The sequence below is a fragment of the Lagenorhynchus albirostris genome, chromosome 3, assembly GCF_949774975.1.
Source record: "Lagenorhynchus albirostris chromosome 3, mLagAlb1.1, whole genome shotgun sequence".
In the NCBI taxonomy this organism is placed as follows: domain Eukaryota; kingdom Metazoa; phylum Chordata; class Mammalia; order Artiodactyla; family Delphinidae; genus Lagenorhynchus; species Lagenorhynchus albirostris.
This window is the reverse complement of record NC_083097.1, coordinates 118,050,360-118,057,313: the sequence shown is the minus strand read 5'-3', so window position 1 is coordinate 118,057,313 and position 6,954 is coordinate 118,050,360.

The window sequence follows — 6,954 nt, the reverse complement described above, 5'->3', positions numbered from 1 at the left end:
GGATCTTAGTTCCCCAACCAGGGATTGAACCCGGGCCACGACAGTGAATATGCTTTCCTGGTTAGGAAAGTCAGTGGTTAGTGGCTTTCCTAATCACTGGGCCACCAGGGAACTCCCTAAAAGTTTAAGATCTGAATGTGCTGTCCAGTATGGTGGCCACTAGCTACATGTGGCTATTTAAGTTTAAATTAATTACAATAAAATAAAACAAAATAAACTCGTTCAGCTCCTCCAGCTCACCAGCCACACAGTGTCTCAACGGCCACATGTGGCTAGTGGCCACCATGCTGGAAAGCACAGATAGAACATGTCCATCATTGCAGAAAATTCTACTGGACAGCACTGCCCACTAACTTTAAAAAAATTTTTCCCACCTTTATTGAGGTACAATTGACAAATAAAACTGTATGAATTTCAAGCATATGTGCAATGCAACATACATATATATATTGTGAAATGATTATCACAATGAAGTTAGTTAACACATTCACCACCTCACATAGTTACCATTTTTTTGTGTGGTGAGAGCATTCAAGGTCTACTCCCTTAGCAAGTTTCATATATATTTTTAAAAATTTATTTAGGTTGCGCCAGGTCTTAGTTGCAGCACACAGGATCTTCACTGCAGCACGCAGACTCTTAGTGGGGGCATGCAGGCTTTTAGTTGCAGCATGCATGCATACAGGGTCTAGTTCCCTGACCAGGGATCGAACCTGGGCCCCCTGCATTGGGAGCGCAGAGTCTTACCCACTGGGCCACCAGGGAAGTCCCTCCCTTAGCAAATTTCAATATGCAGTACAGTATGGTTAACTGTAGTCACCGTGCTGAACATTAGATCCCTGCCCACTAACTTTACACACCGAGAAACTGAGACCTGTGGAGGGGGTGACCTGCCCAAGGTCCCAAAGGGAGTCTAGTGGTAGCTGCAGGACTAGATGCTCTTCATAAAATGTCTTGCAGTGAAATTGCATTAAAATATCTCCTTATATACAGCTCACATCAACAGCCTGGGGTGGAAGGGACAAGGCTCTAGTTTCAGGGGTGGGGATGGAGGGAAGGGAGGTGTTCTGTGTTTGTTCCTCCCCTCCCAGCTCCCAGGGCTGCCCCAGTCCTCCAAGATAAAGGAGGCTTAGAGGCCTGGCACTCCCTCCCCTCCCCCACGATGACCTCATCCTCACAAAAATGTGCAAAGGGCACTGGGGAGGGGCTGCGTGGAGGGGAGTGTATGGGTGGGGGAGATGGCACAGTCTTCAGGCCAGAGAAACTGGGGGTGGGGAGAGCTGTGAGGACCCTAACTGGTCTTCTGAGTGGGCATCCTAAAAATGCAAGGATGGGGGCTTCCCTGGTGGTGCAGTGGTTGAGAGTCCGCCTGCCAATGCAGGGGACACGGGTTCGAGCCCTGGTCTGGGAAGATCCCACATACTGCGGAGCAACTAGGCCCGTGAGCCACAACTACTGAGCCTGCGTGTCTGGAGCCTGTGCTCCGCAACAAGAGAGGCCGCGACAGTGAGAGGCCGGCGCACCGCGATGAAGAGTGGCCCCCGCTCGCCGCAACTAGAGAAAGCCCACGCACAGAAAGGAAGACCCAACACAGCCAAAAATAAATAAATAAATAAATAAATAAATAAATAAAATTTTTAAAAAAATGCAAGGATGAACCTATCACCTGTTTGAACTCTTCTTGGAATGGAGACCAAATCCCAACCAAGAACAACAAGGGTCTTCATGGCCTGGTCCCTGAGGTCCCTTAATCTTGGGTGGCCTCAAACTCCCAGCCTCTTTGATCTGTCTCTATTCCTCACCAGGCTTGCATCCCCCTCGGGATCTTTGCCTGGAAAACCCTCCTTCCCACCCCCAATTAACTCCTAACCATCTTTCTGATCTCAGCTTAAGCACGGCTTCCAGGAAACGCTTTCCCAGACCCCCAGGCCAGGTTGGCTTCCTCTGTTTCATGTTCTTGTAGTGCTTCCCTTCAGAACACTCATTTTGGGGTGTAATTATACATTTATTTGGGGCACTCCTCTAGTAGACCAAACTCTCCACAGTCTGTTTCTGCTCATTGTTGTACCTTGTTGGGAAGGGGGGAATTTCCCCCTCTACCCCTCTTAAGCTCTTGTGGCTAGACTAATAATAAAACTGACACAGAGAGATTAACAGAGAAAAAGAAACAAATTTTAATTCATGTGCATGAAGGTCTCATAGAAGTGGGACCTAAGAAGTGGCCAAAGCAGGCAGCTTTTAGAGTTTTTAGACAAAGAAACAATAAATGTGTGAGAAATTGACAGGAGACAGAAACATGGGTTTTGGGTGCCCAATTAGTGAAAAATTTAAACAGAGTTTGGGCTTGGGGCAGTACATTAAAGAAGGAACAAGGTTTGTTTATATAGGCTCCTTGGCCTGACTTCCTATCTTTGGTGATAAGGGCATCCTTCTACCTCCAGATGCAGGGAGTGCATCTGTCACGTGAGAGATTGATTTCCTGCTTTCAGGGAGACAGAGAGTCAGGGTGTCCCTCTTGCTTTGGCTGTTTCTTAAGTCACTTTAATTCAAAACAATCAATATGTCATTGAGGCACATTTTGGGGTGGCCAACCACGGACCCCAACACTCTCTAAACCCTTGAGCAGCGGTTGGTCCATAACAGACACTCAGTAAAAATATGAGAGATGTCTAAACATGGGGAGAAATATGAGAAATAAATGAAGTGATCGAATGGGAGTATTCCTTCCTGCAAGAAACGTGCCCCTCAGAGGCCACCCCCACCCCAGCTGGCCCAAATATGGGTGACGGTTGTGCCCTCTACCACACAGAAGGGGAGTGAGACCTGGAGGCCACTGGAGACAATGGAGGTGATCAGGAGTCACAGGGGTGACAGGAAATTAGATGAGGAATAACAAAATTGGTGGAATGGAGATGACAACCAGGGACCTTGGGGGATGGTAGAAATAGGACAAGTGCAACGTGGTCTAATTTAACAATAGGATGCCATGGGATGATTGATTAAAACAAGATCAGGGGATGTACCAGGGCGATGGGGTAACAGGCAAGCTGGTTGTAGTCTAAAGTCACTGTGGAAGTGACTGGTGAAAATAGTAACAAAGAACGGGAAATGTTTATGAGCACTTGCTGTGTTTCAAGCCCTTTGCCCATATTATCCATATATCTCCATGGATTAATCTTTACAGCAACCCTGTGAGGTAGGCACTATTATTATCTCCACTTTGCAGAAAAGGAAACTGAGGCACCAAGATTTAAGTAACTTGCTCAGGTCCCAGCACTGGTAGAGGTGGGGGTCAGGGTTTGACTTTAGAGATTTGCTCTTAATTACTACATCATACCATCCCCTTCCAGGGAGCAAAATGGTATTCTAAGTGACAGGGGCTGTAGCAGTCAGTCTATGGTGCGGGTGGGGAAGGGGAGGACAGAGCCACGCAAAGGGGTACTGGAAAATTCCCTTCCACACCCACCCCTTGTTTCTGTCCCTCCCTCTGCTCACTAGTGCCCCTTTGTCCCATGTGTTAGGGTTAAGATGTACTAATGTCACATTTCATTCTTACTCCTCTCTCCCTGCAAAATGCCAGAGAGGCTGAATCAAACCACACAACAAAGACCATGGGAGACAGAAAGGCAGGGCTGGCTATGGGAAGGTCTTTGGGGAGATGGAGTATCAAGGAGTGAGACGACCCAGACAACTGAGGTTTGTGAAGCACACAGAAGTGTTGCTGTAGGTTACAAGGTCTTTTGAGAGATGAAACATTGGAGAACCTGGCCATTGTTTTTGGTCCTGGACTGTACCTTATTGTTAAACCATGGCTCCATGCACACTCTGGGTCACGTGAGCCCTGCAGCTTATGTTTGGTAGACCAGAGCAGGCAGATCAGACGATGATTGTCAGTAATGCAGTCTCTCTTGCCAGGGTGAACTGGTAGGGGTCCAGGGTTAAGGTTTGAAGAGGGACCCTTCTAAGGGGTACCTTTTGCACACGTGGTACCACTGAAGGAGCCACAGACGATAACCCCCAAAGGAAAAGGCAGCTCAGCTCAGATTACCAGCCGTGGCTGTCCATGGAGTAAAGTGAGTTCCCTGGCTCAGCCTGGCATTGCTGATCTTGCTGTAGGTGGACTCCTTGGGCAGTGAGAAGGAAGGAGGTCTGGTTAAGGAACAGGGATCCAAGACAGCCCCCCAGGGAAAGAGCCCCTTCAAGGGACATGAGCCACCGACCCAGTCTCCCTCTCATTCCTTTGAGCTGGTTTACCCTGCACAATACCACTCCCCCTGCTCTCTTCTCCTAGGATGCCTTCAGCTCTTTCAGGACATGCTGTGACCGCTCTCTACCCCCAGTTTCTGAGACCAACAGCCCTCCCCTGGTCCAAATCATCTTGGGAGGCATACACCCCAACAAGGGAAGAGCTGATTTGGTACTCCACCCCATTCTCAAGTATTCGGAGAAAAGATCAACCCCAGAACTCCATGCTCCCCTTCCTTGAGGCCACTGACCTCCCTTCAGCCCATCCATTAGGGGCCAGGGCTGACATCTGCTGTAGACTTACTCCAGAGCCTCTGTGCCCTCGACCCAGACCTGGTCAGTTGCTCAGTGCTCTTTTGGGGGCCTGGAGGAGGGCAGAGGACAGCCTCGACCTCTGGATTCCTGGACTGCAGCTCCACGGAGTGGAATTCAGGGAAAGACCCCTTGGACCCAAGTCCAGGATCACAGGGGCTTCAGCCCTTGTCTTCTGGAGTCTGGGATGCCTCCATTACCTGCCTTCGTTCTCACTCATCTCTGTCTTGGCCTGTTTCTGCCCCTAAGAAGGCTGAGAATGGAAGAGGGGGTGGGGAAGGAAAGACCTGCATCTCCCCCCAGAGCCCGAGGCTCAGGGACATTCCCTCTTCCAGGTCCCAGTGACCCTAGAATTACAGAGTTCTCCTTGCCCCACTGTGCTCAGGCTACAGGAATCCCCTGAGTCTGCCCTGTTCCCTCAGTGACAGATTATGGGGACACAGAGGCACACAGAGACAGAGACAGAGATTAGAGAAACTGGGAAAAAGAGCCAGGGAGAAAGAGGGAAGGAAGATACCAGCCAAGGACCAGATGCTCCACCAGCCCCAAAGGGTTGAGTCAGAGAGGGGAAGTAGGGTCAGAGGGAAGGAGCTGGGCCTCCTTCTCTGTGGCTCTGCCCTGACTCTCTGACTCAGGTGTCCTTATCTTGGAGTCACTGAACTTGGATGGGAAAAAAAAATTATATTATTTTCACTAATCTCTAGCTGAAATGTAGCATGTCCTTCAATTATGACAGCAGCAACAAACCAGTCATATTAGCCACAACTATGGCTTTGTCACCCATAGAAATCATATATATATTTTTATCATATTATTACAGTATTGCAGATAGTTTGAAATATCATGCACGCTCATCACTGCTTCAAAATTATGTGAGGTGTCAACCTACTGCTAGATCTTCTTTAAAGCATTAATAAAGAAGTACATATATTACTATATCACTTAAAATAGTTTTATAACAGTATTGCAATATAATTGGTTTCCTTTGTAATCCTACATATTTCATTTTATGCATTTTTAAAACATTATTCTGAGATTGGGACCATATCCTTTACCTGATTGCCAAAGAGGAACCTGACACAAAAAAGGATTCAGAACTCCTGCATCTGGGCCCTGACCAGGACCCCCCCCCCACCGGCGCCCATCCCTGCAGGCTCCCCGTGCCCTCTACTAATTTACCCAACTCTCCTTTCTTGCTGGGTTACTCTGAGTCCTCCAAGAAGAAGCCACCACGGCAGGATGAAACGTGCAAGGATCTGATTAAAGCAAAGCAAGGGAGCCAGGAGCTGGGAGAGCTATGAAAGAGAGAGGGAAGGAAGGAAGGGTGAGAGGAAATATCCTAGACCACGTATGCAGAAGAAGGAAAGTTCAGCAAGCCCATGGGGGAATTCTCGAGTCAATGTCAGCTGTGAGAGGAGCCCCCTGTCTTCCAGGGCTAGGCCTGCCTTAGGATCTCTGCTGAGCTTGGTCATTGGCTGGGAGCGGCCCAGGGGGAAGCTGGCCTTAGAGTAGGAGCTGATGGATTTCAGAGAGAAGCAGCTGAGGCCCTTGGTCAATTTTCATTCCTTATAGCTGCAGGTCTATGAGGAGCATTCTCCTGCCCCGCACCCCCCAGTTAACCATCCAGAACGAAGACATCCAGGAGACTGTCTCCTTATCTGTAAAATGGAGGTGGTAAATTCCCTATCTTAAGGGTTGCCGTGAGAATGAATCAAACTGCAAAGCAGTGTTTGCGCAGGGCCTGTGACATAGTCAGCTTTCAATAACTGGTAGCCATTATTATGGCCATTTGAAGTATTAATTATTATCATTCTCTTTCTCAGCTAGAAGGGCTCCAGGAGGCCGAAAATGGCAGTCCCCTTACAAGCTGGGGCAGCTGGGAGAGGCGGGGACCACTTCCCCACATTCCCTTCACCTTCCCCTCAGGCAGGGGTCTTCCCCTAGCTACTGATAGTTCCTGTGTCTGCTGACTCACAGCCAACTTCCTCTCATACAAACCGGAAAGCACAGCCCGGCCAGCGGGCGCCCCTACCCCGCCCCCCAACCCACACACAGCTAAAGGCCAGCCCCACTCGGAGGGGGAGGGGCCTCAGGCTCTGGGGGGCAGGCTCTAAGGTTAGGGCTCCAGGCAAGATCCCGAGAGGGGAGAGGAGCCGTTTCTCCTCAGGGACCCCTCTCCCGCCCCCCCTCACCACACACACACACACACACACACACACACACACTGCAGTGGGAGGGTGGGGAGAAGGGGCTTCGCCCGAGGATGCAAAGGCTGCTCGCCGGGTCACCGTGCTTACAGGGCACCAGCCTTATCTTCAAAAAGGCAGCCCCGAGACCTGACCTTCATCTCTGGGAAGAAACCTAGACCAGGCCCTTGGAGAGGGAGAAGCAGTCGCG